General features: G+C 36.4%; 1 protein-coding gene across 11 annotated transcripts in view; it reads right to left on the bottom strand.

The window, feature by feature from the left end:
* The window catches only part of baz2bb (bromodomain adjacent to zinc finger domain, 2Bb), a 90,701-nt gene that overhangs the window by 56,536 nt on the left and 8,132 nt on the right, over positions 1-26,033 (bottom strand). For 2 of the 11 annotated variants that reach the window (XM_084122370.1, XM_084122373.1), the window contains exons 2-3: positions 19,045-19,104; positions 18,276-18,386 (exon numbers count right to left, since the gene is read on the bottom strand). The exons of 6 other annotated variants lie outside the window; for them this stretch is intronic. The gene's annotated coding sequence lies outside the window, so the exon portion shown is untranslated. The remainder of the gene's footprint in view (positions 1-18,275; positions 18,387-19,044; positions 19,105-26,033) is intronic. 3 more of the 11 variants (XM_084122372.1, XM_084122369.1, XM_084122371.1) reach the window with 2 other exon arrangements.

Below are 26,033 nucleotides of genomic sequence, written 5' to 3'. Positions count from 1 at the left end.
TGGAAATTAAGATGAAATATTTCGATTTTATATATATGCAATGAAAAAATATTTAGAAAAATGGAAAACAAAATTAGGATCAATAAGAAAATGTGCATTTTTCGAAACATTTGTTAATGAAATCACGCTAATTATGCCATAAATTCTCATTACAAAATGCAAAAAATCTTATGTCAATACATTGTAAAAATGTATACATTTATACCTTTAAATTTATATAAACATATACATTTTTAAGTAGGCTATTTCTTTGTTAATATTACATTTTGTTATATTTAATTGATCTATTAAATATTAAATATTGTTATTTAATAAAGTACAATATTATAAATTAATACAGTATAATCTAAGGAGTCACCTCTGAGAATCATGAAAATTACCTATGAGTATCAGATTTGGGGAAACATGCTTAATTGTCATGCAAAACTCATTTTCTTTTTTGTGACATTTTTCTTTCCACCGCTGATGTTTAATGTAAAACATGTCCTAGAGACGTTTTCATAAGATTCAACCCGAAGGAGAAAACTGAAGATAACACTTGTGAGACACAATTACTCCAGGGTTATTACACCTGATTACACAAACGCTTGTTTACAACCGGCTCAAATGCTTTTCTGCCTCTGGTGACATCACACCATCATATGTGTCTGATAAGCGAATATGAAGATCCAAATTAGGGTCATGAAACAAGAGCTCAAACATCCAATTTATTTTTAATCAAAAGCAAGAAAATAAATGAGAATTCTGCTCATCTCGGCCTCCGAAGAATTCAATGGATGGGAAATTACTACATGCTGCATATTACCATGTCTTTTGTGTGATTACAGCCTTTTCCAAAAGATCATTAGAGTAATTAGTCTAAATTACAGGCATTTGTGTCAAATTGAGAACCGAGAACCATAAAAGCCTTAAATAGGCAACTGATCGATGTTCAATCGAGTACAAGGCTGCTTTAACAAGTTTCATTCAATTTCTGATTGTGTTTTGAAAATGAGGAAAGAAATGAGGAACACTTTAGCAAATCGTCTTTTTCAGAGTGTGTGTGTGTGTGTGTGTGTGTGTGTGTGTGTGTGTGTGTGTGTGTGTGTGTGTGTGTGTGTGTGTGTGTGTGTGGGTTTATATAATCACCGCACACTCTCTCTCTTTCCCTCTCAAAATGCACAAATGTCTTCACATCACCACTTCACGTCTGCACTATAAGCGAGCAACACGCTGCACAGTTGACAGAGGAATTGTCACTTGCACAATTAAGGCAGTGTTGCATCGTCACTAAAGTTTATAATTTGCATTTCTTTTTAAGTCTTGCCAGTGTTTAAACCACTCAGCACTCGCGCGCTCTCCTAGAGACTCATGCACACACACACATAAGCCGCCCCACAAACAGCTTGCGAGTAACAAATTGCGCTTAAATGGTTTTTACCATAACAAAATGACCGTCTTGTGGAGTATGCACAAACACAGTTGGTTTTGTCGTAAGTGAACGTAAACAGTTGTGCAACTGCATGTGTATCAGTATTTTGGATCTGTGCATTCAGTCTTAAAGTGACAGCAGCCTAATAATCCTGCTGTTGTCTCTGATTTTTTCTGTCTGTTGATAAACTCAAGTTACGATTCATGATTGATTGGTACAGAAATCACTTAAGAAATGACTGGAAGTGTCTGGATACCGTGTCAAGCTTTGTCCCTCAATATTGCTCAGTGGAAAAGATACGTTTTTCCTCTCTGTCAATGTTGACAAGGTGAAGTCTTACAAATGCATCATTTGCATAATTTATATTTCAATCACAAAAGCAAATAGTCAACAGACACATTTCAGGAAAACAACAAAAACAACTTCCTGTGCAGAAGTGATTTGCATGCAAGCAGGTGGAAGATAAATGACAGGCAATCACATACAGGAAAAGAGAGCTGGAAATGAAATGAAACGCAGCGGAAAGGTTCAAGCTCATTTTGCAGCATGGCAGAAAAGCAAAATGACCCCTGGGGCTTGTGCTCTCTCCTCCACCTCACACTCTTCAACACATCGACGTCAAGTCATCATCACTCGCGATCTCTAATCAGACTGAATAATGAGTGAGAAGGAGAGACCGAGAGAAGGAGAAAGTGCTGATAATATCACCGTTCGGAGGAACTGCTAATGGTTTAGCTCAATGCTTTTATTTCAGGACCCAGATTGTACTGAAGTGTTCTGGACCTAGGGCCACATTTTTAATGAATGAATGAATGCATGAATGAATGCAGGCAAGAATTAATGAATGCAGGAATGAATGAATGAATGAATGGATGGATGCAAGAATGAATGTAGGCGAGAATGAATGCAAGAACGAATGAATGAATGAATGAATGCATGCATTAATGAATGAATGCATGCATGCAAGAATGAATGAATGAATGAATGAATGCAGGCAAGAATTAATGAATGCATGCAAGAATGAATGAATGAATGAATGCAATAATGAATGAATGCAGGAATGAATGAATGGATGGATGCAAGAATGAATGTAGGCGAGAATGAATGCAAGAATGAATGAATGAATGAATGTATGCATGCATGCATGAATAAAAGAATGAATGAATGAATGAATGAATGAATGAATGAATGCAAGAATGAATGCAGGCAAGAATTAATGAATGCATGCAAGAATGAATGAATGCAAGAATGAATGAATGCATGCAAGAATGAATGAATGAATGAATGAATGAATGAATGAATGAATGAATGAATGAATGCAGGAATGAATGCAAGAATTAATTAATCTATCTATCTATCCATCCATCCATCACCACTTACTGCTTACTGCTAAATTTTGAAATTCATGTACTTAAAAGGTACCAAAAAAATAAAAAATATAAACTATAAGAAACATGAACATTATGCAAAAAAGTCTTCTGACAAAAAGCCGTGGTTGTTGCAAGTTCTTTGAAGAACAAAGAAACAATACACAGAATAAGTGGCAGGTCTCATAGTTCGTATTTACACTCAAAGACTTAATTGCACATTTATTCTGAGAATTCTACAGAATCAGATTTTTTCTGATTCAATCCTGCATTTACATACGGTTGTCAATCCAGGAACTTTGCAGCGTGTAGCTAGTAGCATGAGAAATAAAACATTTATTCAAATTGTGAATGGGTTATATAAGCAACCTTTATAATCACTGAAGCTGTCAATCACTTCAGTGCAAGTTTACTGAGCTCATATAGTCATATATATTTATATATGACATACTTTATATTATTACAGAACTCTCACAGAAACACCCATTATAATCAATTAAGTTGTGTATACTGCACAATGTAACTCTTATTTACATATGTTTGCACGTTGTTAGTTATAATGAAATGATTCACAAGCGCGTAGAACACAGTAAGTGAGCGCACTGAATTGGATGCATTCTTAAACACATCTGATTGGCCATTTCGGTCACATGCTCTGAACTTTCACTGGCTACAATGCTGTAAAAACACAAATCGCTCACAAAAATATGCATGGAAGCGTTTGAAAGCAGCAGCCTATCAGCAGACATAGGCTACATCCGAAATCACATACTTCCCTACTATATAGTAGGCAGAAAATAATGATAATGACAACATGTACGTCCAGATTACATTCATACTATACATTCATACTATATAGAATGCATGTTTGAAGCGGTCATGGAGTAATTACTCATTCAAAATAGGTACCTACTTGAGAGAGAGTATGCGATTTCAGACGCAGCCATAGTCGTGAGACGAAAAAGGGGAGTGAAATTGGCATACTTTTAACATTATCACAAAATACACGGTGTTCCCTAATTTTATATCATCAGTTACAATCACAACATTGTACCGCCAAGCTCTAACTGGACCCAACGCATTATAAAAATTACAGCATGAAAAACTGCAGTCAGCTGTGAATAGCACTGGCTGCACACTGTATTTATTCAGTCTATTTGTTTAGTAATAAATTAAGTGAGGTTAGTTTGAAGTCCTGGCCCTCTCCTTCACAAACAATAGCACCTCAAGACCAAGGACGTCAGCATGGCTGTTTGGATGGACGACACTTCACGTCAGTGAGGACCAAATAAACAATGCAGGCCTGCTATTTATAGAGAAGGCAAGAGGGGTCGACATCATTTCTGTTGTTTCTCTAGAACTGTCAGAGACGGAAATAAAAAAAAAGTCAAGATGAAGGTGAACAGCAGTATGACATGAAGGTCTCTTAACATTTGTGGAGGGGATTATATGAGTGTGACATTCGCATTAGAGCGTCCGAGCTCAAGTTAAAGACATGACATGATCATATACATTTCTCACATATTATCTTATGAAGCATCATTACAACCAATCAGCCATTGCAGTTGTGAAAAAATTAGTGCAAAATGACAATAATAATATTAACAGAATTTACACTTTAACAAAAAAAAATTGTTTTTACTTTTAAATAATTATTTATTATTAATTTTATGTATTTTTTGTTATTTTATTTTCATCATTTTTATGCATTTTATTTATTATTTATTTAATGTATTAATTTAATGCCATCTATTTAATTTATTTATATTTATATATATATATATATATATACACACACACACACAATTACAAAGTTATATAATTATAATCTCATTTCAGTTTAAACTCTTTATTCAGTTTATTGAATAGTTTGGGAATAAGATACACAGAGTGAATGAATGTGAAGGAATTTCCAGCCTTGGCTCTGATCCAAGGACACTGATGATGTGTGAAAAATGGATAAGCATTTTACATGAAAAACTGCTGAAATGAGCTATTGAATTATTGTAAGTACTGGAGTGAATCTCAAGGAAGGAGAGAAACAGAGTGATACAGAAAAGCTCTCGGTTCGGCAAGAGAGCAGTCATGTTAAATACTAATACTTCCACTGAAATGTGGAGGACAAACATGTTAAATATGGATATATATTTTTAATATTTTATATATTTCAAATATGAAATGCTAGCAAAATAAAAATGCCTTCTGAATCAATCCATGAGTGGACTAAGAGACATGATAGGATGCAGCCCTGGTTAAAAAAAAAAAAAAACTAACATGTCATTAGATATAAGAGTAAAATTAGATATAAGAGTATAAGAGTAAAATAAGAGTAAGAGTGAATAAGACTAAAATCCAAGACAAAGTCAATGCTGATTATGTAGGCAGATAAATAGGTTCTGGAACAGAGCTGATGGTTTTATTATTCAAGATTAGCATCTTGTGAAACCCTTGACTTCAATTTCTTTATTGCAATGATTTTGTGTTGCCAATAAAGAGCGAAGCTCAGAACCTGAAGAGAGTTTTAATTTACACTCTGCAACAGAATCGAATCCCAGAAGAATATGAGCTTGATCTGTGGAAATTAGTTCTGATGAAAGCAATGGCACATGCAAAAACAACCACAACGGTACATTCTCCCTGGACTAAAAAAAAAAAAGACACAAAAAGAGCCTAAAAACGGCCCCTTTTCTCCCATCAAGATGAATTACAAATTAAATCCAGGGTATGTAGAATTCATAAAAGCTGCTCGAGTGTGTAGTACACGTGCACATGTGCAATTACTGCACTGTAAAATCAAGCAGACACATCCTAATCCCAAAATATATTCCAACTGTGATTGGTGTTAATATTCAACATGAGAAGTTCAAGCTCAGCATTGAAAACCGACAGTATGCAGTTGCAAACCAGACAGATCGAATTAGACTAAAAGCAGCTCTTTCTGTATCCATAGTGGAATTCAATTTTAAAATTGAATGGTGAGAAAATCGTAATATAGTGTTCTCACGTAAAGCTGAGAAGTCTTGTATTCAGTTGCCATGAAATGAAAGGGAGGTTCAGGTCTTGTTTGCTCATAACGCAAGCATCCAGGTTTCAAGTTTGTCCCAAATCTGCCGATGGCTGTTTGTAAATAGTATTTTATAGACAATAAGGGAGTCGGGACGATACCAGATACCAGTTATGGAGTCAAAGTAATCTGATTTCCAACAAGGAGCAACTAACAAAAATAAAATAAAAATAATGTGTTTATTTGACATTTTGTAGCATTATAAAAGAGAGCCTCTCTGAGTGTTAAAGAAAATAAAGATTGTGTCATTTTTCACTCAGTAACATACAAGTTTGGAAAAACACAAAGGAAATTTTCCATGGAACATGAAAGTGAAAACTGGGAAGAATTTTCAGTCACAACTTATTTTAATCCAATTTGACTTGTGAACTATATTTCATCTCTCACACCAATCTGCATATTAAACGTCACGTTTAGATATGACAGCCAAAAACCCAGAAGTCCATGCGACGTATGCACAATATTTAAAAGTCTTCGGATTTTTTTGTGTGAGTTTCTATCATGAGTGATGTCACTATGAACTGCTGTTGGATGCATGAAAAAAAAAGCTGCATGAAATTTCACCTTTTGTGTTCCACTGGAAAAACATCAGCATACAGGTCTGGGTCTTCATGAGGGCGAGTAAATAATGACAGAATATTTATTTGGGGGTGAACTATTCTTTTAACAAATCACAGAGGCTCTGTTTTATAAAGCCACCAATTGGACCATTCATTTGTTTATTGCAACGATAAACCTCAGAAAATAAAGCACACTCCCATGACGGCGGCGCTATAGTTATTTGCACATTTCAGACACAGTAATTTGGGCTTTGACTGGAGCAAGACAATACCTCACCAAAGCATGATTAAAGGGCATAATCGCCTCAATAATCTTCATCATTTAGTCTAATAGTCCTGTGGTGGGCTCATCTAACAGCAAATAAAAATAAATCATGCATTTCTAGGACAGAATGTTTGAATATGGACATGTTGTGTGACGCTCAAAAAAATTATACAAGGTCAAAGAAAATACAACCCAGATGACATTAAAAACGAGGATAAACATAATTTGTGCTGTGTTTTACTGACTAAAGAAAAAAAGAAACAATCAAAGTGTAAGGCATAATGCTAACTCCAATTGACCCTTCGCAGGGAGTTTGATTGACAGGCGATCTGACCAATCATAATCCACCATCCGCCGAATCCACCATTTTTGTCCAACAAAGCACTGCAGTCAGGAGAGTTAGTAGATTGGTAAATGGAAATGGACTGCATTTATATAGCGCTTTCACAGACCTATGGCCACCAAAGCGCTTTACATAGCCTCACATTCACCCATTCACACACCGACGGCGGTGTCAGCCATGCAAGGCGCCATCCAGCTCGTCGGGAGCAGCTGGGGTTAGGTGTCTTGCTCATGGACACCTCGACACTTGGTCAGGTGGAACCGGGGATTGAACCACCAACCTTTCGGTTTGTAGACAACCTACATGAACCACTGAGCCACTGCCGCCCAGATTAACGTTGGAGGATTAGAACTTGGAAAACGAGTGTTCTGACGTCTTTCCACGGTTAAAACAACATTCCTTCTGATGTTCATTCATGTTTATTTGATGCTATAAATGAACTAGAAGGAAGAGATGATCGGTTCACGAGCAGCTTTAACTGAGCGATCTGTCAGACACATTAAAGAGCCACAAAACGGTATTTATTGTTTAAATTTCTTTAAAAAATGAACAAATTTGAAAGTTGAGACTTTGTTTCATATCAAAAGTAACCTGGTCTGTCCTGTGTGTCAGTGTGTTGTCAGTGTCCTCTCTCCTCCACGATGTGTGTTTCACTGTGTGAGAACATGGAGTGGTGGGAGAGAGGCGTGGCTTGTCGGACATAGCAACAGTAACTAAAGGGGGCGGGTCTTCGCGAACAGTCAATTAAACAAGCAATAAATGTTCAGGCCCTAAATATCTCTACCAAATGTAAGTATTACATTTCATAAGTGCCAAGCAGTGAATCCTATATATGAAATCCCTGTATTTATTTTCTCATCTGGTTTAAAGCTCCCCTGATAGTATTAGAAATACTGCGAAGCTCAATGTTCGACTCCCTCACACACACCTGCTTCGGGCAGATGTTCAAAGTAAATCAAGTTTAACCTCAAACCATGTTGCCGTCTCCAGTGGAAGGCATGAAACCTCAGCAGCTGCAGTTCAATATGGTTGAGGGGTTCATCTCATTCGGTTCACACAGAGTTCAGTTATTCACAGGAGTGACGCATTCACACTTGAAAGATTCAGACAGAGACACGAACGGAACAACTAGTTTTTAACGCAGTCACTCTCTTTTACTGACAGCTAAACAGATGCACATTTGCTTCTGTTCATACGGATGTTAGTACTAAATTTGTAAAATTTGTTTTAAACCTTTACACCGTGTCCTAACCAGATGTGTTGCGATAAGAATCCAGCGACAAATAATGTGTCTGTCCACTCTAGACGCGACACGACTGCGAGATGTGTCAAAATCAATCAAAACCCACAGCCAATCAGAACAGCGTGTGGGCGGAGTCAGCCAATTAGAGCAGCGTGTGGGCGGAGTCTCGCGGCGAGTGCACGGCACCAGAGAGTAATTTTGACGACACTCGCAAGAAAATAGATAAGTAGCTACATAATCAAATTCACAAATATTACACCATTTAAAGGGGTGGTTGATTATGATTTCACTTTTCTAACTTTAGTTAGTGTGTAATGTTGCTGTTTGAGCATAAACAACATCTGCAACAACAAGTTACAATGCTCAAAGTTCACAGCAAAGGGAGATATTTGCTTTTAAAGAAATCGTTTTTTAAGGACAACAAACGGCTGGTAGAGACTACACCACATTCCTGCAGGGTTAGTGACATCACCAACCCTAAAATTTACATAAACCCCGCCCCCGGGAACACGCAGTCCATGTTGAGAAGAGGAAGAGTTGTTGTAGTCGCACATTTGTGAGTCAGCTCAAACTGTAGCATCCGTCTTTTCACATGCTATAGAAAGTCACTCTGTGTGCATCTCACAACAGTTCCTATACGAGCGATTTATAGATTATCATGACAGAATATGCTAATTGAAGATAGTTAACCACATCAGCAACATAAATTCATCAACTAACCATTCAGAGACGTCCTGTTGCATTCTACGTGTGGTCACTTCTTGAGTCTCTCCATCATTGTCTGACTCCGTTTAAACATAAAAGGCAGAACAGTTTCTGTCATTTTAGTGTGTGTCTGCGTGAGGTAATTGGAGCTGCTAACACACAAGCTCTTGAAACCCTGCCCTCTGTGCCAGGAGCAGCAGCTCATTTGCATTTAAAGGGCCAGACACAAAACGGTGCATTTTTGCTCACCCTCAAAAAGTGACAATTTTAACATGCTATATAAAAATATCTGGGGGGTATTTTGAGCTAAAACTTCACACACACACCCTGGGGACATCAGAGATTTATTTTACCATTATACCACCCCTTTAAACATTATTAGAAATACATTATACCACCCCTGGCATTATACCACCCCTTTAAACATTATTAGAAATACATAGGCTACTGAGTTACTAAAACAATCTTTGTCAAATAATACACTTGTTTGTTCACAGTTTGAACGTTCTTGTTTCCATTTGTTTAATTTCAAGATCTGAGGTGAATTATCCATTGTTGCTTTTACAGCTACAAAGCTGGAGCACTAAATGATATTCAAAGTCACATTACACGCTTTTAACATTAAATAAAGCACATAAACAGTACCTGAGATTACCATCGCCACACTCTGTGTTTGTTGTTCCAGCGCGACGTCGCAGAAAAATAGAAACAGTTTCTAAACTCTGATTAACATGGAAAAGAACCTTTTATCGCATGTCGCGTGTAGTTAGGACACGGTGTTATAATACAACCACCAGTGATAAAGCAAAAGTCACATGATGAATCAAAGAAATAGTTTTTCCACAAGCTAAAGTAATAAGTGTCCAGTGTCACAAACATAAATACAAAATGCCATCAGCGTAACAAACACGACCCTAAAACAATAAGAAAATTATATAACATCATAAGATGTAACATAAAACCCAAATAAATAGATAAATAAATAAATAAATGTGTGTGTGTGTGTGTGTGTGTGTGGGTATATATATATATATATATATATATATATATATATATATATATAGGCTGTATACAAACACACACACACACATATATAACTGATAAGAACTTTATAATAACTTATAAGAAAAAACTAAGAAGAAACAGTTTCAATGAAAAACCATCAAACTTCTCGCCCAAAACTGTAAATTTAACTATTTTACAGTAAAATTACATGAAATGTCCCTGGTTTTAGGCTAATTGTTGCATTTTTACAGTTGTTTACATTACAATTACAGTCATTTTTTACAGTGTATGCATTTGAATATTTTATATCCCTGAACAACTTTGTCCATCTCCAACATCATTTTGAAGAGCAGAACAGCGCAAAATGTAATCGATCTATAGCAATGCTTGTATCTATTTTACAAAACCCATCTTCTGTCAACAGCTCAATGATGTATTCCAGTAAAGCATGCACCGCTGCAGTTTAAATGCTAAGGAACAAATTGCCTTGTTAAAGTAATCATAAATCATCAACACCATCAAACACGCTGGCACTGCCCTTGGCCAACACTCATTCATCTCTAAAGAGCAGAGAGCGCTGCGTGCTTGTTACACCGTGAAGGATTCATCACATTATAGTGCCACTTTAACGCAAATGACTGCAAGCGTTAAGATGCATTGCACAGTTAAAAAATACAGCCCTTTAAAATCAAATTATGAATAGCATCAGCTCGTCTATTGCTTGATGTAAAATCAACAGATAAAAGAGACATCTCACTGTAGGACATTCTGATTCTCAGAGCTGACAGCGATGTGCATTAATAACACAACACGAGAGAAAATTCCCAGGGCATCTATCACCAATTCTTGTCTGAAATGATTTATTCAGAAGGATGCGATCTGATTGGATGGCTATATTGTGCTAAATATAAAGCAGCTCTGTTGTCACCTGTGGCCTCAGTCTCATGCATCTGGGAAAACAGGAGCATTCCTAGAGACGAGCAACGGCTTAAATCTATGAATCCAGCAACCGTGTTAACCAATGTTAAAAAATACATTTAATTTATCCAATCATAAATATACTGTGCACATTTAAGTGCAGATTTGCCTGAAAAAGAAAGAAAAAAAATTGCACTCATATTCAAACAATGACAAGACACACAATGTGCATTCTGGTGCAGGAAGACACAGCATGCATGTCAATGAGGCCGCTAATGAAAATCAGCCATCAACCTGCAATACATGCATATTACACCAGAGAATTACATTATAGATGTTATTCAGCACTCTGCACGGCTGTTTCTATTCATCGATTTTCCATTCTGAACAAGGAATACGGATGTCAGAGGAATAAAAACTCATATTTGTGCGATTACAAACCTGAAACGGTCATGTAACCACCACTGTTTCTCAACAACTCCCTCTCTCATCCAAATTTACAATTAGAATTTCACTGCAAAAGCAATGAATTCAAATGCATAACATGCTTCATCTTTCCTTTCACACAGCAGCAGAAAACGTGCTCTGTGTTTGAACAGTGAATGCTGGGTAATTACTTCACTCCATAAAAGAGCCTTTAAATCATTAAATGTAATCCATTAAAAATCTTGTTTAATGATCGGGATAGTTTAGTCCCATTAATTATGCTAATTGTTAAACAAGACAGGGTAAACAAGAGCTGTAAACAATTGTCTCTTTTTCTTTTCACATATATTTTGACTTTTACTGTCCCGTAATGTCTTTCATGCAAACATATTAGGCTTATTTGCGCAGGTAATTGTGTTTAAAGATTAACACGGCTTTAATGAGCGTAACCTTGTCCATTAAGTAATTCTGTCGCATTTAATGCATAAATAGCAATATTACATCGCTTTATTCTCATTCAATAAATTATGGGAAAGGGGAGGAAAAATAACTATTTTAGCATATAGCTTAAATGGGCAATACGCCAAAAAAAAAAGGGCAATATAGCTTGTTTTTTGATGATATTATACATCTTAATATTTTGTGAAATTGCTCTGAAACGCCTCAAGCTTTTTTCTCAAATTAGAAAGTGTAATTTATTCAAAATATTATTACGGGTTCAAAACAAGCCTTGATTATTTTAAGTAGATTAATATATTTTACATTGAACATACAAAAAAAAAATCTTCCGTATAAATTAAATTCACTATTGAGCTCAAGAATCATTTTCAGTTATTATAATCCAATAATATATAACTATTGTTACTAAAACATTTTCATATGAAAAAGAAAATTCTGTGAACATTGAGTGATGAATCAATTAATTAGCTTGAATTGATTTGCTGAAACTGACAGTTAGAACTAGTGGTCGACCGATATATCGCCAAGGCTGATATATCGGCCGATATTTGGCATTTTTAAAATATCGGCATCGGCCAATACGTTTTTCTGATTGGCCGATGTGTTGGAAGCGGGACTTTTATTTCGACGGCGCTCCAGACTTTTATTTTGACGGGCGGCGCTGAGAACACCAACGGCAGCGCGTCTGATCACACAGCTCACTCACATTCTCCGTCTTCTTTAGTTTACGATCTCTGTCAGTCATATCTAATACTTTGTTAGACAGAACTGGTAAACAAAGAAAGTAAATGGTATGCGAAAATTTAAAGCGTTGCTTTTATATTATTTGTAACAGAAAAGGCAAACAATCAGGCTAAAATACTTTCTCATTTGCCGTCAACATTCAGCAAATGCGCATCTACGTCATTTAAACAAATCTCTGAATATCTAATAAGCATTTAATTTCACAAACCTTGCAGATTTAATCGAATCCAGCTGTGATATCTTGTGAAGTGTGCATTTGTAGCCTGGATAAACGTGAGTGAATGCGATCAGCTTCAGGAGACGAGATCGAAACACTTTAAATCCTTCATTTTAAAATATGCTGTGCTTTATCCAGTTGCCCACTGTGCCATATTCATATCGTTTTCACTGTGTGCTGTGTGTAAAATTAGCGTTAACTTGTCTTTATTTGAAAAAATATGATTACCAGTGCGCACGAAATTACCAGTTTACTGAGTGCCCTGTTACAGTGTTTACTTCCTTTTTATTCGCATATTCATATATTTTTAAACAATTACTTTATTTGTGAAAAAGACTGTAATAGGATTGCAGATTCAAAAAGTTGCCATCTAAACATGTTTATTTTAAGGATTTGTTTTCTAATTTATCTCTAAGATATCGGCATCGACATCGGCCATCAAAAAAACTTATTTGAAATCTACTTTCACTGACTAAATTAAATCAATCAAGTGTAATAAAAGCTTTCTGTACTCAAACAGAGGCATGACCACCTTCTCTGTGTGTTCACAATCACTGCCTCTATTAAAAAAGAAATGCATATTTTGATAATTTTCCACTTCCCATGTAAACAAAGAGACTGCTAATTGATGGAAGTAGTGGATCTGGATCCCCCTGAGTGACGAAGGTCATCCCGACTCTCTCTCGCCCGCCGACGGGGGGAGAAACAGCGCCGTTACTCCCTCGCTGCCATTTCTCTTCCCTGACAAAGACTCCATCTGCCACCGAGCCATTTGCAGCCTGCGAGTCAGAATATCAATGATTTCCAAGCATTCTGCGAGCCTGCCTTCACCTTGGCGTCACCTCTACGAGTGTTGGGAAGAGCTGACGGCAGGGATATTCTCCTCGGCACCGCAGGCCAACACTCATCCAACTAAGTGCCGTTTATGCAGCTCCGAAGAGGAGAGAGGATGATGATACTGGAGCCATTTTAGACGCACGTCTCTAAAGCAGGAGAATTTTCCGGCACATTCCGGAGTCAATTTTACAGAGGAAAGAAAACAAGAGGTCGAAGCCATTTCTCAATGCTGCTTTAATCAGTTCCTGCAGCAGCTCATGTCAGATTTCCCATGATCTTTTCAGATAAGAGCTCATTGCACTGTGAAACACAAAGGTTCAATGGGGTTCTATGTAGAATTCTAGGTTCTTTTGATCCCAATTTTAAAAGTTCTAAATAAGAAGGCATGTCTTAAATGATTGCATAATACTTTCATGTTTAATGGGGTATTTCAATATTTTTCCAAGTAATGAAGTGTGTTTACGAGCTGTTTGTTGAATTAATTTAAAATTAAAACTAAATCCATAAAATTATTCCATGATGGGAACCCTTTAAGGTTCTAGAGCTTTTTCTTCTAAGAGTATAACAATATAGTGTACTATATTAAAAATAATAATAATAATAATAATAAAAAAAAAAAAATATATATATATATATATATATATATATATATATATATATATATATATATATATATATATATATATTTTTTTTTTTTTTTTTTTATTCTATTTATTAATATTTATTAATTTTGCTCTAAAATGGCTCAAGTTTTTGTCCTAATTAGAGGAACATTTATACAAGTCAAAATGATTACATTTCACTCTTTCATCTGTTCCTAAAATAACAAACTGCGTGGAAAACATTCCTTGATTATTTTAACTACATTTTTAATATAATTTAATTTTTATGTTAAACATTTAAATGAAATTAGGGTATCTCTGATCGTAAAAGGGGAAACAAAACACCTTCAATTCAATATGTTCAAAAATTAGATTTTTTTAGGTATGTATACAGGTAGTATAGTATAATACATATATTTCTACAACATTTTAATATACAAAAAGAGAATCTGAGACTTCTGTGAACATTGAGTGAAGACATAAATCATTGAATCAGAGTTTGAATTGATTTGCTGACACTAAGTTTGAACAGATTTATAAATCAAAATTTCCAATTGTAACACTGTTTCTAATACTGAATTATAAAACGGACAGTTCCGGTCCTTGATTCTGATTGGTTGAGACTCATTCAAAGCCGTTGTAAATGACTCAACAAACACACACCGCATTACATTAGTGTTACTGCGCAACTGCCGTTTGTGTTGCTTAGCCAACCTCTTCGGAACTACATTGCTTGGCGGAGGAATAAATGTGTTATAACGTTATATTTTTTGTTGCTGGTGTTTATTTTATGAATAAAATAAATATTAAAATGAATATTTTTATGGAGTAACAATTTTATAAAAGCAATAAGCCCCTTGAAGCCGTGTTTTACAGTGGATTTAGAACAGCTAAGGGGGTTTTAGGCGCGTCGTAGCTAACAACGGCCCTTAGCTGTTCTAAATCCACTGTAAATCACGGCTTCAAGGGGCTTATTGCTTAAGTTTAAATCACAGACACGATTAAAATGTCTGTCTTTTTTAGTTTTTTTATGTTTCCAAACTCAAAACTTCTTCCCCACTGAAAAAACCCAGCAAGACGGAAGAGGACGAACGGACCAGAGGAGGCCGTGACCCTGCGTGCGAACCCTTCACTCTAAAAGGGCTTCAGATAGACAGGTTTGGACGACAGATCATCCCTATCTGTGTGTTTGCCATGTTACTTAAGGAGCCCGACCTCACCTGACCCGCTGTAGGTTTATCCCAGCTGAGCCCCACAGCTAACACACGCTCGGCTCTAATAAATCGCCACTTCACCAGCTTTATTTCAGCACCACAGAAACACACTGATTAGTGCCGGGATTGATTTCTCCAAAGATGGACCTCAGAAGGTTATGCTGTGACCTCAGGCCACAGAGTCATCTCAGAGAAAAACATCACAAACACACATCTGTCGGTTCATCCTCCACCCTGAACAAAGACGGATACAATCATGCAGTTTATAGGGTTGCTATTGTTATCTAAAACTATTAAATTCTTTTGTTTTATGTAACTGAAATAAAGCTGAAATATAAATATTAGATGGAAAAACTTGCCTTGGCAACTAATTCTGAAGAAAGTTCAAAATTACTAAAAATAAAATCGATACAAAAATAAAGCTAAATAGATTTTTTTTTTTAGAAATTATAAAATAAAGATTTTAAAAAGAGCAGTTCATTCATGAATCTGTAAGATCTTCCCATCATGCTGTGGAAATACAAACCAGAAGACAGAACACAACGAGCGCAGTGCTGAAAGGGGGCGGGGCTACGCAAAGGGGTGGGGCGACACAAAGGGGTGGGGCTACACAAAGGGGTGGGGCGACACAAAGGGGCGGGCTACACAATGTCTATATAGAATGCACTTTTTTAACGTTCGTGAAGCAAGTTTCAAACCAAATGTTGAGCCTACTATACAGTACTCGTTTTCGGACATAGCGTTAGAATTTGTTTGACTGCTTACTGAAATCATGCAAATGTGTTCATTTTTTGAAATATTAACTTCAAATCTCAGATAAATATTTAGCTGACAAAACTTCAGGATTTATAAATTATGATGCCTTAGAAAATGAATGAATGAATGAATGAAAATGAAGAATTTCTGTTAAGTCACTGACTAAGTGGGCAGTGATGCCGCTGCCTTCAATTTCAGACACAGCCAATGCGAGGCAGTGACCTACTAAGCTTAAGCAGTGTGTGTGTGTGTGTGTGTGTGTGTGTGTGTGTGTGTGTGTGTGTGTGTGTGTGTGGCCACCCGCTGGCTTTGACCTTAGAGATGCGTTCTGTGTGCGCTGGTGATGTGATGAGTGTGTCATTACAGCTCAACATATTCCTGACCTAATGAGCCGTCTCCTCTGATCGCATCACAGCAATCTGTCACTCGCAAAGACACCACTAAAGGACATACACACCAGAAATCCATACAACAGTCATGAACATGGCATTTCTTCAGCTTCACAACAGGGTTTATTTTGCCATAATGACCAGCTGATTGTATTTGTGCACAATCACACTTTTCTTTTTAGGATATTCTCCTCTTTAAATCCACTCTTTCATCTCATATTGACACTCCAAGCCACCGTTTAGATCCACGCGATTTACTGAGAAACACTTAAAAGTCCCTCCAAAGCAACCACAAAACGATTGGAAAAACAAATCTAAAGTTTTTTTTATTTTTTATATATATATATAAGAAGTGCTTTAAAATGCATCCAAGTATTTAAAAGTGCAACTTAATATAAAGGCTACACACAGCAACATTTATGAAAAACCTTTAGCAGCTCTACAACACTAAAAATAAGGACTTGAGCTTTCACATTTACAATTAAGCTCAATATTTATTATTAACTGAAAACAATGGGCCTATGTCACACTTCCTGCTTCCGGAACGCGGAGTAGGGATTCAGAACTTCTAAGTTATAAGTTCGTATGAAATCAACCTTGTTTTAAGAAAAACATGTTTTATCCGCGATCAAAAAAAACTACACTACCCACAATCCTAAGTGTAGCAGCAACGTCTGCTGATTGGTCCAACTCGCTGTTACCATAGAAACGTTTACCTTACTGGCGAACGGCTAGAGCTATAACAACAATGGTTCTCCCAGAAGAACTTGTACCTTTTCCTCAATTTTGACGTTTCCACTTGAGAGTTTTCATTTACCATCCGAACCACATCGTCATATGTGACTTCAGGCAGGTTGCGGAGAGATTTGGTCCAGCGGTATCTATCGGACTCCGCCATTGTAAAAAGCTAACCGGAAGAGCCGTATCCCTACTAAAAGACGTACTTCCGGTCTTCAATTTTTCCGTGACATATGCCTATTTTTGCATTAGGTGTCATCATATTAAGAACGAGAACTACAACGATAACTATAATCAAAATTTTTAAATACACTAAGGCCCTTGCACACTGAGACGACCTCACGTTATGTCAATCACTCTTACACACAGCCTCCGAAACTTTGGTCCGTCATAAAAAAATTCGGATCAGGTTCGATTTTCTGCGTTTTTCGCATCCGTAGCAAACATTTTGAATGGTGTTTTGACAATTCAGAGCCACCGAATCACGAATACGAAAAAACGCATGACTCAGTGTGCAAGGACCTTAACTCTAATAGGGCCCTATGATTTTCGCAATGTGAAAAATGCAGACGGAGTCGTGGAATCCAGTCATTTAAATGGATTTTACTGTGTAATGTAGAATGTCACAGAATTTGGCATATATTTGATGAATAAGGGTACTTTCACACTTGGTTCGATTGTCTGGTCCAAACCAGTTTGAGTTGGATTGCTCTCTCCTCCCCCACTGGATTGTTTTATAAGATTGTCCTATTGTTAAATTAACTCTTTCGCCACCATTGACTGAATTTTCCATGATTTATGAGACAATGCTTTCCAACCATTGACAGAATTGTATGTGTTTTCACTGTTATACGGTAGGGGGCGCTATTGCACATCTTCTAGTAGAGTAGAGAATCTTCTTATCAAAACACAGGTGAACAAGCAGCAGAAACAAGTGATAGCATATGTTAGCAGACGCATATGTAAAATAAAGCGATCATCAAACATTAAACAGCATATAAATCAAAACTACCTAATGTTACCGAATAAAATGTCGACCCGGGACGAGCTTTAGGGGTGTTGATGGACTCGATCTACTCCATCTGTGTTCTGATCATCGCTCTGAATCCGATCCAGACGTAGTCTTTGACAAAAAAAATTGTTCAAAATTCAATTGGTAAATGTGTTACCCACATTCAAGTGTTGATAAAAAAAAGAATAAAACGTTTTGTTGTTGTGGTTTAAAAGCAGAGGATCTGTTATTTCTTTTGATATATTTGAATGTTTTTTATTTTTATACAACAAAATATTCTGAGGGCCATGAAATTTTTGTGAAAATGATAAAAATGCTGGCTTTTTTTTTTAAAACAAAATTCTGGTGGGGAAGTGTTAAAATTAAATTATTACATTTTATGAATTAAATTCATTAGACATGTTTTTTTGATCATTAAACTTTCAAACGGAATCCAGAAAAATTTAAACAAAACATGGAACATGGAAAAAAAATAAAACCGAATTTGGAAAAAATACAGTGGATTTCATAGGGCCCAAAACTCTATGAGAATAGTGGAGTTCACACCACAACTATAACGACACACTGAACAAGACCGTTGGAATCACTTTCAGATCGATTTTTCCCAGTTGATGAGCGATAAAAACATTGACAGCCAATCAGAATCTACCTGACTTATAAACAAACATAACATGATGCTCCATTGGTGTGTACGGTATGTAATATAGTTATGAGTTATACTTATAATATCATTCTTGGCAGGAACAGGCGTGTGTGAGCTTTCACTTACTGTTAATGATGGCCTCTATTTCAACCCAGTGACATCACTGTGACATCATCACTCCAGAATCTGGAATAATAAAAAAAAGGAATAATTACCCCTCATTAAAAGGTGAAGCGTGTAATTGTTACAAGGAATCCATTGGTAGGTTAAAGTGTAAATACTGTGACGCTATCAAAACATTGCTCTGCTTTTTTGAGCATCAACCTTATAAATGCATCTTGTTTTCTTTTTATTTATGATATTTAGATATTTTTGCAGTGTATTTATGGCTCTCATTCCTTACAAATCAGCATGAATTAATAGAAACCGCCGCTTGTATAACTTCCTCATCCTCTGAACAGTCTGCCAGTTTATCATCTTATTAAATATTACCATATGGGTGTGTTTCGTGGAAGTATTAAAGGAAATTAAGCCACGTCTATTTTAATATCTGCAATTAATCTTTCTCACTCAAACACAGGCACACTTCATCCTCATCTCAAACCTTCAAAAAGAGTCAATCATAAGTTACTGAAATAAACCATCGTCAGTGAATTCTTGAAAAGGAAAGAGTGTAACACAAAAATCCCACATGAGAAACTTAAAAACGTGGCATAAGACGATACCAGTCCTGTTAATAACAGCCAAAAGAGTTTCAAAAACGTGCTGAAAAGAAAAGGTGCAAATTAACTGCAAAATACTTGAGATGAATTAACCACAAATGCACCAGAGACTCTTGAGATTCTAGTGTCACCGTCAACCAGAAGAACCACAACACACCGGGAGGCTTCAGAAGCTCAGTGTGTGAAGCTCGATCATGATCATGATCTTCACGCAGGACAATAAACCGCATGTTTACAAGCATGTATAGCTAATCAGAAAACCCCTTTCTTCATCTGACTTAAACCTGCCAGAAAACATGTGGGCTGTTCTCAGATATATAATTTACAGTGAGAGGAAACAACACTCAACAAAATTATATGTTGGCTTTGATTTACTTTTTTATTTCAACCGGTTCCACATAACTGGGTTACGTAAAACAAACATAATTTGTTCATGTAACTTCAAAGTCATTTTAAGCGACCCATTTAAGTAATTTTTAAAGGCTCCCTGACATGATTCAAGTAGTCATATTTACAGTATATATTCATTCATCCAATAAGATCTCATTTATTTTAGTGACACACAATTGAATTGATAGGCTATAGCTAGTTATTTGCTAGCAATAGCACATATTAGCATCTTAAATGCTAAGATTTACATGCTACGTCAGCCAAAACAGTTAAAAGTAATTGAATCAGTCTAACAAAATGCTCCACTCTTGGTAACCCACTGTAATTAATTCCAATGCAATTGAACATTAAACACAATTACACACTATATCAAGTCTTCCCCTTTTCTAATTTTCTCAAAAAACATAAAACAACACTTAATTTTAACATTTATTCTCTCTTAATTCAACCATATGCAAAGCATGCTGGGAAACTAACAAGCACCGCCCAGTTTCAGTTAATGCAACACAAATCATTCATGTAACCCAACACAAACGGATTAAGTAAACTTATATTTTACATATATTTAAGCAGATTGAACACAATCAAATTAAGTTCGGACAAAATGTATAGCAATTGTGTTGCTTAAGCTCATTTTAACTAAGCAATTTGAACAAGCAGCGCAAAAAAAAAAATATTTTCAGTGAATGTTCAAACCAGTAAAACTGACAGTTTATGAACGAGATGTGAATGTTACTGAAAAGAAGTGCTATCTACAATTAAACCTTTTGAGTATTAATCACAAAACACACAGACTGTCTAATAATTACACACACACTATATTCTGAAATAGATGTTGCTGGCCAAGCATTTGCAATGCATCAATTATGTTTCGATCGTTAAATAGAGCCTTGTTTAATATAACACAGGGCTGAATATACTTTCATTTAGCTGAAGGCATTGACACACTCTCAAATTACCGATCATATGGAACAAGCCGACTTAAGACACTCACAGAGAGACCGAGATAATGAAATTGGAGAGAGACAGACTGACAGAGATGAGCTTTTCACAAAAGTCACATCATTCTGTATGGCCTCTCTCAAGTCTCAACTCTGACATTTATGGAAATTACCACCAGATGAACAAAAACAGCTGAAGGGAAAACAATTCTGCTGCCTGGGAAACTCACTTTGAGCAATATTAATCATTGTGAAGGCTAAAAATCCTCCTTGATATATTAGAACAGGCATCCACCATGTTCATAAAGGTGAGAGAGATCTGGGATCTGATGTTTAAAGGAACACGCCGACATTTTGAGACTTTAGCTTATTCACCGTATCCCCCAGAGTTAGATAAGTCCACACATACACTTCTCATCTCTGTGCGTGCCGTTACTCTGTCTGACACACCCACCGCTAGCCTAGCTTAGCACAAAGACTGGAGGTAAATGGCTCCAGCTAGCATACCGCTCCTAATAATTGACAAAATAACGCCAACATTTTCCTATTTACATGTTGTGATTTGTATAGTCACAGCGTGTATGAATAACAAGGTCACATGAGACACAGCCATCTTCTAACCGTATACATACTGGAACTATATTCTCAGAAGGCGAAGCACTGCTACTTCTGCGGAGTGATTTACTCCAACTCTGAGCGAACTCTCTGCTCCTCACCACGGGGCTTCTCAGGCGCTGTGAGCAAATCAGTATGAATACGGTTAGAAGATGGCTGTGTCTCATGTGACCTTGTTATTTGTACACGCTGTGACTATACAAATCACAACTAGGGGTGGGGGAAAAAATCAATTCTTAGATGCATCGCGATGCGGACGTGGACGATTCTGAATCGATTCACAAAATGTCAAAAATCAATTTTTTTTTTTTAATAACGTAATATTGACGGAACGCAAAAGGCGGAACTCTAAAGCGGACGTGCAGTGCGCGGACAGTCTGTGGCGTGTGCATAACAGAGTCGCGCACATAACAGACGCATGATGGCTGAGTGCCAAATTCGAACGGCACCCTCTTTGTTAAAAGCTAACGTATGGAAAATTGGCAATTTCATTGTTACCTATTTAGTATTTTTTGTATGAGAGCTGCTTTCTGTATTGTTTAGTTTTCACATCAATATGCTGTAAACCGATCTGTTATACGTACGTTATACTGCCCTGCAATATGACACAAAAAGTTACACTTTGACTGTGCTCTCTGCAGAGGTTCATTCACTTTTTTTGCATAAGCTGTTTTTGATTGTGGTATACAGCAAACATTTCAAGTCATAACTCTTTATTATTTAGTTGTGTATAAGAGCGGCTTTGTATGTTACTAATTATTCAGAATATGCATAAGTCCACAAGCATTATATGAGAGCATGTTTGTGATTTTGCTACAGCAAAATGTTTTTTGTCTGAAGGATTATATTGCTCATTGGAAATAACAAGAGGATGTTGTTTAGAAGTCTATTATTAAATGCCACTAGAGATTCAGAATATGCTGAAGTTTGTATTAATTTACTATAGTACAGGCACACCTTTATTTTCCTGTTGGTTCTTTGCAATGTTGGGACATATGCTGGCAAATGTAACCTTACAGCTGACTTGCCAAATCACTTCCATTTGTTTTATTAATAAAATTAATATAGGAAGATTGGAAGTAAGTTTGTTATGGGTCATCATAAATACTTTGCTTTAAAAGTACCAAGTAGGCTAAGTCAAAAAAAATAAAAATAAATCATTAATAATCGATAATCGTTACCCTCTGAATCGTAAGCGAATCGAATCATGAGGTGCCCAGAGATTCCCACCCCTAATCACAACATGTAAATAGGAAAATGTTGGCTTTATTTTGTCACTTACTGGGAGCGGTATGCTAGCTGAAGCTGTTTACCTCCAGTCTTTGTGCTAAGCTAGGCTAGCGGTGGGTGTGTCAGACAGAGTTACGGCACGCACAGAGATGAGAAGGGTATGTGTGGACTTATCTAACTCTGGGGGATACGATGAATAAGCTAAAGTCCCAAAAAGTCGGCGTGTTCCTTTAAATGAACAATGTTGAATACAAAATAAAACTGGTATACAAATTGCTTAAAAATGTTGATTAAACTAAAAATAAAAATGACAAAAAAATTAATATATACTGTATATACACTGTTCAAAAGTTTGGGGTCGGTAAATATTATTTATGTTTTTGAAAGAAATCTATATAGTTAAAAAGCTGAAAAATAAAGAAACCCCTTTTTAAAACATTGAGATACATTTTCTGTTCATCCCCCGGCCCTTGCACGCACATATCTTTGTCAGTCATACCTGACTGAAACAACAACAAACAGGCCTGCAAAAACCAGACTATAAATGCCTTTCATTATATAATTCTGCGAGAAACGACCTGCTAGTCAGAGGCAGGCGATCATATACTTTCCCACAAGACAAAGCACGCATATTTCAAACGCGAGCTCGTCTCCTGTTAAGACATTCTGCATTACGACAGGTCTTTCCTGCCTTTACGAACTGCCGGAATGACTTGATTTCTTTTATGAACTCTATGTTTTATCCAGTGCTGGAGGTCACTGCACACAAAAAAAGAAAAAAAAAGAAGAAAAAAGCTCTTAGACTCTTTGAAGCGCAGCCTTAAAGAGACGGCTTGAGTTACAGATCGGCCTATCTGCCATTGTTTAAAGAGAGAGAGAGAGAGACACATTGTCTTCTCATGAGACAGGACTCGTGATAATGATAGTAAGGAACAACTATGTTGAGAAAACAGAGACTATCCTGTTCATCCACTCCCCACCCTATAACTTTAACTTTAACGGATTATGAGGATACAGCGTTTCCTGGTGAGACGGGAACGTGCCAGCTAACAATCACTCGAGGACGTTTGAGTTCTCCATCTTTACATCTCAAACTGATCTGAAGTTCAGGAATGGTTCATCCAGGGGGGGGGGTTCACAAAGGAACGAGGCAGTGTCACCTAAAACAAAACAAAAAAACTAAAAAGATCAAATATAAACAGAGTACATAAGGGAAATAAACTGTATTTGGTTTTTTCGTAGTAATATTTACAGTTTTTGCTGTATTTTATCTATATTGCTACCACACTGTACATGCATACTACATTAATATTATTTACTTCTATTGTTTTGTAATATACTAGTATGTTTTGAAGCAAGCATTTATAATTTTTTTTCCTTGTTTGTTTTGTTTTTGTTGCTGAATCAGAGAGTAAGAAATACTTCTGCTTAATTTCATCCGTATTTCTTGGTCAATATGTCGAAACAAACACTGTATTGTCTTTCTTTTATTATCTCTCTGATAGGAAAAACATCCTTAAAAAAAGAGTTAAACTAAAAAGATCAAATATGTCAACCACTTATTTTTAGAGCGTCTCTTTTGAGCTTTCTGTGCTTCACATTTAGCTTTTAAATCTTGATTTGAATGTGACGGGTATCGGCAAAATACAGGTAAGTAGTGATCCACCGAAATTTTGCCAGATGAAAATATCACAAAAAAAACCTCTTGTGTGGGGTCCTTAAATAACCAATTCAACCACTCGTTTATCACCACTTTCAGTCACATTTGCACCAAATCAAAAGGGACTTTGCACCCTCATTTCTCTGCCGTATCTCATGGGCTGATCATTTTGAGCATGTACACTGCAGGGTTCTCAAGTCTCACGCATTGGCCGTGAGACACGCGCAATTCAACCAGTTCACACGCCACACCGTTTATTTCTCACGCTGAAAAGGCAAGGCCAACCAAGTTGTCCTGCAAGCTTTATATATAACGTTGTATACGAGGCGCACGCACACAAAGTGAAGTTTCCTGCCGCCAGCACGTATCTCGGCCAGATTGCGTTCGTTACTAGGCAACATAGATGCGCGAACACACGGAAGTTGACGGAACATTCTCGGCCACCGTACGTTCGTTACTAGGTAACCAACAACATCGCGCGAACACACGTCGTGATGGAGAAGGTAAGTTGAAAGAAAGCTCGTCTAACATTTTTAGGCTAGAACATTTAAAATATAGCCCATGGTATACATTATTATTGATGCAGTCAAAAGACTAGACACATTCAAAATGCAAAAAGATTTGTTTTTCCAAACTGTTTGGAGCAATTTGTTATATTTTTGTAATTTTTGTATATTTGTAATTTTGAAATATAACATTAAAGAGTATATTTGATGTGATGAATTGCTCTGTCATTTATCAGATTTACCAATTGTTATAATTTCAATTTGTGCTGGTTAATTATGAACAATGGGTAAAATTGGGGGGCGGGGACAGGTGGGGGCGGGGCTCCAATAGGGCTCCTCCCCTAACCGCAGGTGATCTCACTCCAAGCTCCAAGAACCCTGACACTGTAATCTGGAGACCGAATCTGACATTTCTGCCAGATGAACTGAAGATGATCATCCTGTACTTCCATCTGGATTAACACTAATGATCAGTTCGCTGACTCTTGAAAGAAAACCGGTTACAGAAGTGCAAAAATATATCAGAATCTGTTGAGCATGTTCAGAGGTTTTCACCTAACAAGTCAAACACCTTGCCTGTCAAACACCATCAAATATCAAAATATGTACTGTCAAATCATTTGTACCATTCACTTCAATGGAGAAAACAGGATTTTCAGCACCATCTATGTTTAACGGGCCCCTCAGAGACAGAAAATATGACGAACTATGTTGACAAACAATATTTTGCATATTGCACTCATGCAGAAAAATGCAAATTAAGCATGTATTTGTTTAATGAGACCATCACTATTTTTAAAGCCCATAAGTTTGAGCAGATTTGTGGTGTTTATTTAATTTATTCAATCGCTTACTCTAATATGACATTTCTTCTATTATTATATTTTACTGTTTTCGATTTTATTTTCGGAAATTGTACAGCACTGTGGTTTTTAAAGTACTTTATAAGTAAATTATGATTTGATTGATTTGATTGATTGTATTTCATTAGATGGAAATTATCTAAAAATAAAAAAATGTATGTGGATAATCTCTGATTTACTAATTGCAG

This window comes from Abramis brama, assembly GCF_963993115.1.
Source record: "Abramis brama genome assembly, chromosome: 8".
NCBI classification, from domain to species: Eukaryota; Metazoa; Chordata; class Actinopteri; order Cypriniformes; family Leuciscidae; genus Abramis; species Abramis brama.
Note: the sequence above shows the minus strand (reverse complement) of the source record. Positions and strands in the feature narration are given on the sequence as shown.